Here is an 8204-nt window from a genome sequence, read left to right as displayed (position 1 = left end):
ACAACTCTCGTAATTACGGCTTTTAGCGAGCATGAGGGAGGTGAATGGTGCTTCTCAAATGGAAGGCTGCATCCTAAAATTCAGATGATCTCAGAACCGACTCGTTTTCTTTTAGTTTATTTTCGTGAATTTATGTGTGCAGCCTTCGTAGCATGCTACAGTCTATTTGATTAAGTATGACGTCTTGTTGCAATTTTGCGATTTTGGCGCTAATATTCACAGACACTACTTCATATCGCGATTCGAATTAAGTGGCAGTGGCTACTTTTGATTTATTCGTCCAAAATTGACGAATTCCGTGGCATTCCGCGCTATAGAATAAATTACGTTTTTATGAATGGACTCCGCGATCCCGTCCGCGTTTTCGCAGAAACCATATGGCCCTAGAAATGTAACCACACTTCAGAACATTTCGGCTTGCCCTGTGTGTTGTTTGAACGAGTTGCAGGGATGACCTCACGTCACAGGGTCTCTCTTTCTCTCTCTGTAGCGTATGCGCCCAGATGCGTTCTCAGGTACCGAAATTTGGCACTGATTGATTTAACGTGAATCGGTACTCTGTAGTACCGACGCATTTCGGTCGGTACCCTTAAAAGTACCGAGTTCGGTACCCAACCCTAGTGTTAAGTGACAGAAGTTTTCTGAAGTACTCCTGAGCCCATGTGGCTATATTTAACACCGCAGCATGACGGTTTCTTATGCAATGCCATCTGAGGGCTCAAAGGTCAAGCACATTCAAGTGAGGTTTCCTGCCTTGCCCTACATGTACTGTGATTTCTGAATTCCCTGAATCTTTTCACAATATTACGTATGGTAGTTGGTGAAAGACCTAAATTCTTCGCGATTTTGCATTTCGAAATGTGATTTTTTTTAATTTGTTTGACAATTCTCTCATGAAATTTGGCACAAAGTAATGAGCCACGATGCAGCTTTGCTTGCAAAGAATGAGATGCTCCTTTTATACCCAAACATGATACCTTTGTTGCTGGAACTGAAACGCACAAGAGTAAGCTTTTTCAAGAACCATTTATGCTTTTTGTTTTGCACAAAAACACACAATTTGCCTTCATTTTAAATCCCCGGGAAAACCGTAATCCCCAGGGTGGACTGTGTTTTTTGTACTTTTATTAGGTTAATATTGATGCTTCTGCTTAGAAATGATGTATGTGACGCAGCTGTGGCTGCAGTAAAAGAAGACTTGAGACTGAATTGTCTTTCTTGCTTTACTAATGGTAATTCTCGCTGCATGAGCCTGTGATGCAATGTCCTGTTATACTGCGTTTCTGTATAATATTCGCTGTGTCTCATTTCAGAGGCTGCGTCCTCCGGAGGTCGCAATTTGTAGGCTGCATACTTCATCAAGAAAAGTAACCGTAATAAAATTTACTGTTATTTCTTGTGAGGTGTAAAATACTGTAATTTATGTTTTACGTTGCAATTTAACTGTTGATTTGTTTCTATTGCCGCTAAAGGCCTAGGTTTGAAATGCACGGCCCAGCACCCTGAATTTTTTTTAACACCCTATATGATTCAGTTCAATTCAAGTTTATTTGTATAGCGTTTTTCACGATACAAATCGTTACAAAGCAACTTTACAGAAAATTACGTTTCTACAATATTTAGTAGTAGCTTATCAGTGGTGACTGTCAGTTAATGTTCATATGGCAGAAATGCACGGAAAAATCAATTAAAGACGTAATCAAACAGACGATGAACACTATTAACAGCAATTATTATATGATGCAATCAAACTTATAGCAAAATTTGATAGTTCTGTATGTTTCAGCGTTGGCATCATCTGAGGTTGGCATCATGATATTTTCTCAAACACATACATCTGCTTATCTCGCAGCATGAAAAAACAATTAAAGGTGACTAACACAACATAATGGCAGCAGGGGTCACTCATAAGTCATTACACAACTAATAAACTGTTAATTCTGCTGAAATACATACAGTAACACATCAAACAGTTTTGATGCTATATTGATTATGTTGCTAGGGGTGGTTGCTAAGGATGTTGCGCAGTGATACACAAAACCTTTAGGTGAAGTGGTCATAGCTGTGTTTTAAGGAGAATAAAACACATTTGTTGACCAATCAGAATCAAGGACTGGAACCATCAGTTATGCATATATTAGATTGTACATGCTCCTTTCTTGATGTTTTATGTTGTTCTGTCTCCAAAACATTATTGATTATTAATGTGTCTTGTTCTTGTGCACGCGCTCCCCTCTCCGGTCCGGGGCGCGAGGGGCGGCGGCTTCTTCCAGCGCCTGCCTCTTTCTCGTTGCCCACGGCGCGTGAAGGGACTAGACGGCCAGGCATCCTGGCCCGACGCCCGTGTAACGGGTGTGGTTCTTGTCCGGACCGCGGGTCCGGCAGCTCATGACTCTGGCGGCGCGGGAGTCCCTCTACGCACCCCTCCTGGACCCACGAGGACACCAGCGTGCATGCACGGGGAAGAGACCAGTCTCCCGAGGAGAGGCGCACTCGGCATTTAAACAGCGGCGGTAATGAGGCTCCATTCGGTTCAGGTGTGCCCCATCACACGCCCCCAGCCCTGGCTATTTCAGCGCCCCTCCTCTCTCATGCACCCACTCCTGTCGGGAGCCTGGCGAAGGGCGGTGATTAATGGACGGGGTGATGCTGATAAGTAGGGGGAGGCAGCCGACTCGTCACATGCAGTAAACATGAGGTACTTCTCTCAGTTCTGTGCCACAGACTGTGTGTTCCTCACTGATCACATACTGATGGGATGCATATACTGCCTCAGGACTGGACACAAAATGCACACGCGCACACACACAACACCCATGTCTCTGCTTAGAGACAAAGAACAAAACAATACTCTCATTTGCACATGATAAATACAAACAACTGCTAAATATAGTCCTTTCTTACTGAAATGCTGTGGCGGTGCTGTGTAGTAGTCACAGTATTAGATGATATTACCATGGTCCTGAAAGGATCATTATTTTTATACATAATGGTACTTACATAGTACACCATGGAACATGCCCAAATAACATGATGGAAACATGGTACTTTTGTTAGTGTGTGTTTTAAACAGGCCTGGCTTCAGAATCAAATCACTGAGGGTGCTTCTTAAATTGGTGAGGGTGCTTTAATATATATATATATAGCCTATATAGCTTTAAGTGAGGGTGCTATTGATTTCGTTTGAGGGTGCTTAGCACCCTCTAGCACCCCCGTAGAACCGGGCCTGGTTTTAAATATTGGTTTATGTGACAGCATTACTGATTACTGCAGCAGCAGCAGTTTTATATGTGTGCGAGGGAGTCCCCTCTGGGGACAATGAGGATGGCAGCTCTAGTTTGGCTGGGAACAGGCAGAAAGGGTTTTCTCCTCTTTTTGAAATAAAGAAAAATGGGTGAAGAAAAACACTCTCTTGGGAGAGCCATCACCATGGAAACAGAACAACTAGCATAACTTTTATTGGGTCACGAAATCTTACCTCACTGTTTTCTCACCTAATGTGGGTCCTTAAAATCTGCATACACAAGATGTCATGTGCACTTTGGACTCTGCTCCACTTTCTCCTTCTTGCACTCATTCTCAGTCTCTTAAGTGTTAACAAGACTTTCCTGTGTCTCATTAACAGAGTGTTTGGACCAGATTTGAAGGGCGATTGCATCACAAAGGTGCGACAAAAGGCTGTCCTAATTCAAAGGCTCCTTAAAATGCGGCCTGGAACTGCACCCTTCGTTTCTCAGGCAATGAAGACTTTAACAAATGGCCCCTTTCGCGGTCTACCCTACCCTACATGTAGAATCCATTGCGTGCCAGTGACGACAGGATTTTTTGAGAGAATTACACTTTTAAATGTAAGTACTGGGTTTCAACTTACTTGAATATCTAATTCTACAAATGTAAAAATAAATTTTTTTAAAGCAGTTAAAATGTTGACTTGTATTGTACTAAGATGCAATTTTATATAGTTTATACTCTTCGATTTTTACAGAAATGGACCAAAGTGAACATATTTTGACAGGCTGTGAACACCATTTTGTTTTCGGCCAGTTTAATATCACTTTCAAAAATGTCCAGTACAAATGTTACTGTCGTCAAACACAGCTGTCACAGTTGCTAGGCGACAAGATCAATCCTCCGTAGGCTAGAGAGTCCCATTTAAACAACAAGGTGTGGCCTTTGAATTCAGTCTCTGAATTGGGACGCAGCTATAGTCATGAGTTGCCTGTTCTTGTTGTCAGCCTGTGTCCTGCTGTTTGGTATTACTTAATGATTTGTTTGATGCAGGAGTTACCTGTATACATCCCTGCTGGAGGGCTCTGATCTGTATAAGTTCCTGTTTTAGCTATCTCTTGCTTGCAATCGTTCTCTGAATGCTGTTAAGCTAAAGACTCTGTGGGAAGAGAAAGACTGTTACCTGTTGATACTTACCAGTAATGCCAAGATCCTTAGTTGTAGTCCCTGCCGCTGTGGATATACCTTCTGTTCCCTGTAAGAAGAAAGTGACTGTTACCAGTTTTGATGAGCCCTAGAGACAGATCCCCAGTGAAGACCTCGTCACCTAGATGGCCATCGGCCCAAGACCACGAGAACCAGATGAGTCCTCTGCTCAATCTGACTTGCATTGCAGCCTGGAATTAAACACACCATGCTGGTTTCTTCTGGCCAGAGGAGAACTGGCCCCCGACTGAGCCTGGTTTCTCCCAAGGTTTTTTTCTCCATTTCTGTCAGCGATGGAGTTGGTTCCTTGCAGAGGTGTAAAGAGTATGTGAAAACCATACTTGAGTAAAAGTACAGATACCTTACAGTGAAAATTACTCCACTACAAGTTACAAATCACCAATTCCAAATCAACTTGAGTAAAAGTCTGAGTATCTGATTTTAACAGTACTTAAGTATTTTACTTGTACTAAATATAGGCTCAAAGATGTACTAGTCAAAGAGACATGATTACTTGACTAACGTTTCGACACAGTGTCGAGATCCCGAAGCGCAGAGGTTTCGAAACAGTTCTCCGAAGTGTGATTCGAAACACCCATGTCATGTGATTAAGACATCGGGGCGTTTCCCGAGTGTTTCCAGACCCGAATCTGCTTTTGATCGACAGGGTCGGGAACAAACCACACAATCGCACATCTCTCTTAACCTAACTCTCGTAAAGTATAAAAGTGGAGTTAATGCAGCAGAATAATTAATATATTTAAATAAAAATCTTTATATGTAAAAAATGCCAGGCATTGTGGCTTGATGTCTTTTATTAATGTTAATTTTTTCATGACCAAAATAACATATTCACAAAGAGTTCATTCAGTTGTCAGAGAGATTTTACAACACATTACAAGAACAGAACAATTAAAAAAACAACTTTCAAATATGTATTATAATTATATACATGCTTCACCTGGGATTCAAACTTAAAGTGACAGGTTCTGACAACATGCCACCGTAGAGATGGGTGTCGAATTGTTTCGAAGCCTTGGCACATTTGCTTTGACTGTTTCAGTGTTTCATGAAGCCTCGCTCTGCCCACCACTAGACATGATAGGGAAAAACTGTAACATTGTGGAGAAGCCGGCAGAGGCAAGGATAGAATAACTAGAACAAACAATAAGCCAAAAACCACAGGAAACAAACAACAGAACAATCATTACATTCAACAACTCACAAAGAAACTAAAGAAACACTAGGGCTATATATACACAGGGGGCTAACAAGCTTAACAAGATAACAAGACACACCTGGGGAGACTAATCAAGGGGAACCAATGATCAAACGGACTACAAACTGACCACAAACACCACGGGAGTAAGGAAGTGACATAAAAGTCCAAGACAAGGCACAGAAAATGTATCAAAAGCAAGAAAGAGTTGATTTGTGAGAACAATTATGTTTATTTTCTAAAACCAAAATAAAACTGAGCACCTCAAAATTGCAAAAACAACAACAACAATATCCTTCAAAAAGGATAGATAAAATAATGTTAAGTAAAATTAAAAAGCCGAAGCCTTCTTGTAGTGGATGTGCTGGTTTCGGCCTCATTGCCGGCTGCAGTCATGTCCTAATCTTACATATAAAATACCTGTGATTCACAACTACTTGCTAAGGAACTCGCATTCACATAAAGTAGCCTTGTTGACAAGTTTGGGTAAGTAAGGACAAAACTCATAAGATCTAGGACTATCGTGCCCTGTAGTAGGCAATTTCACATCTTTTGTAGCAGAAATAAACTGCTGCAGAAAAAGCTAGGTCCATGCAAAATGTAATGTGTAACTGCAACACTCATTTCAAATGTAGTGAAGTAAAGAGTACAGATACTCATTCAAAAATGTAGTAGAGAGTAAAAGTTGCTAATATCTTTGATATTCAGTAAAACTACAACGTATCCAAAAAGATACTCAAGTACAGTAATTAGTTACATTTACTCAAATACTTTACACCTCTGGTTCCTTGCCACTGTCGCCCTTGGCTTGCTTAGTTGGGGACAAAATTTCTGGCAATACTGTCGACTTGATTGCACAGACACTATTTGAAAAGAACAGAACTGAGCTTGATGATAACATCACTGAACCAACAATGAACTTACTTTAGCTGAAAAATATACTGTTTACTATTGTCCTCTAGCATTATCAGCATACGTTTTTCCTGTTTAACACTGTAAAGCTGCTTTGACACAATCTATATTGTATAAAGTGCTATATAAATAAAGGTGACTTGACTTAACTGTTTTATACATTAGTTGGTATCTACATCTTTTGATAAAGCTGACCTACTTGTTTACCTACTTGCTTAAGTTTTTGCCAATAAATGCCCACAAATTGGTCTTAACCTATTTCTGAGTTAGTGTGTCATTATAGAAGGCAAGACCGTCAATATGGCTTCAGTGGGAGATGTTATGTGCTCCATATATCAAAATGGCCATAAAGACGCTGTGCAGTGCCAGTTGTGAAAAAATACAGTCTTTGCATTGCCTTTCTTCTGATCCCAACATTAGGAAAGAGTGAACTTTATATTTCATGAAGTTCCAGCCTGCGTCAGTAAGAACTTGGTCCTTTGTTCACTTCATTTTACCGCGGATACGTTTACAGACAAGGCACAATTCCACACAGAATTTTCTGAAAGATTAAAACTAAAAGACAATGCTGTGTCGACTATATTGGATCCGACAGTAATGTCGCACCACACAAGTGTGAGTAACTGTTTTTATTATTATGTGGACACTATTGCTTTGTCTGTTATTACAGATCGTTTGATATGTACTGAGTATTTATGCATTTTTAACCTAAATCACAGCAGCGTCCATCTGTGAAGGATATAGGCTGTCAAACATTCATAACTGTTAGCCAATCATAGCAGTGGGCGTTTACTTCCGAGTCTACAATCCACCACGCCTATTCAAACAGAGCAATCTGATGAGGGCGGACACAACAGGACAGAAAATAGCCTATTACTTCTAAATTATGATGTATTTTTATGTAAAAATTCTGATAACATTACTACCTCCTGCCTGGCTCTGATTTCTCACGTGTATTCACCCTTTGAATTGTTCTTCTGGATCTGATGCTTGCTTGGCTTTCACCTCTCCTAGTGTCCTTGCTGGTAAAGGTAGTCCCAGACTCAGTGTCTGTCAGCTCTTGTTTGTTTTCTGCCTTGTTTTTTTTGTTTTTTATAAATAAAGTTTGTTACCAAAGGTTTTTGGCACCAAACCTCACAGTTTCCATTTTGGTTAGGATGCTGTTCTTGACTAGATGGCTGTAGGCAGTAGACAGCCAAGGACCTCACTAGGTTTTGGAACTGAACCACTGTTTGTGTCGTAATGAGCAGGCACGTGCACACATAGACATCAAAGGGGGCTTGAGCACCTGCCCTTTTTCTTCCTTGAGAGAAATTGCCCTTTTTTCTGGGGAGTATTTTTTTTATGAATATATGTATATATGTGTGTGTTTCTGTTTGCGCACAGCTTTCCCTGTCAAACAAATAAAAAATCTAAATATCAAGTTGAGACTTTCTCCCCTCCGCGTAGCACAGCAGTGTAGTACACATTGATCGGCACATCACAGTTAGTCAGGCAGAGAGCCGCAGAAGTGAAGCCATCCCTCCCTTTCCAGTAGTGTTTGTCTTGGTGTGGAGGTGAGTGGTGATGAACAACATACTAAGCTACCTGTGCCTCGAATTTACAGCTAATTATCCAAAAGACAAAAGCTAAATATAGC

The 8204-nt window shown here is 40.8% G+C and overlaps 1 protein-coding gene and 1 long non-coding RNA gene across 2 annotated transcripts in view; one reads left to right on the top strand and one right to left on the bottom strand.

Moving 5' to 3' along the window:
- Window positions 1-8204, bottom strand: part of LOC107728013 (regulatory-associated protein of mTOR-like) — a 319255-nt gene that overhangs the window by 30221 nt on the left and 280830 nt on the right. The gene's annotated exons all lie outside the window — the stretch shown is intronic.
- The window catches only part of LOC107728016 (uncharacterized), an 8029-nt gene continuing 3557 nt past the window's right edge, over window positions 3733-8204 (top strand). The window contains exon 1 of the long non-coding RNA XR_001638423.1: window positions 3733-3848. This is a non-coding gene — a long non-coding RNA (uncharacterized LOC107728016). The remainder of the gene's footprint in view (window positions 3849-8204) is intronic.

This window comes from Sinocyclocheilus rhinocerous, unplaced genomic scaffold (assembly GCF_001515625.1).
Source record: "Sinocyclocheilus rhinocerous isolate Xijiao unplaced genomic scaffold, SAMN03320098_v1.1 scaffold998, whole genome shotgun sequence".
In the NCBI taxonomy this organism is placed as follows: Eukaryota; Metazoa; Chordata; class Actinopteri; order Cypriniformes; family Cyprinidae; genus Sinocyclocheilus; species Sinocyclocheilus rhinocerous.
The sequence above is the reverse complement of the archived record's forward strand: the minus strand, read 5'-3'. Positions and strand labels throughout refer to the sequence as shown.